We start from the raw sequence: 382 nt of genomic DNA, 5'->3' as shown, positions 1-382 counted from the left end.
CATATATACATACACATATATATATATATATATATGTAATACATATACATACATACAGAAAACTTACCAGAAAACAATACTCTTTAACAAATCAGAAATACGAAACTTTACGGTTATTAGTATGATGAATCACTTGCATCTTTTCATTAGGAGCTGAGATTTTGAGCCATTAACGCGTACTTCGATTAGTACTCAATTTGACCAAATTCTTGCGAACTGACTAAGAACATGTTTAATTCTCCTTTGGAGTTTTGTTGTCGTTATTGTCTTTTCGTCAGCTGCTTGTGACAGTATATCCCTGGCTTGGGAAACTGTGCGTATTAAAATCTGTGTGTGTGTGTGTGTGTGTATTTGTCTGTCTGTATCTGTTGTGGCAATTGCG

Source organism: Macrobrachium rosenbergii, chromosome 41 (assembly GCF_040412425.1).
Source record: "Macrobrachium rosenbergii isolate ZJJX-2024 chromosome 41, ASM4041242v1, whole genome shotgun sequence".
Lineage (NCBI taxonomy): Eukaryota > Metazoa > Arthropoda > Malacostraca > Decapoda > Palaemonidae > Macrobrachium > Macrobrachium rosenbergii.
The sequence above is the reverse complement of the archived record's forward strand: the minus strand, read 5'-3'. Positions refer to the sequence as shown.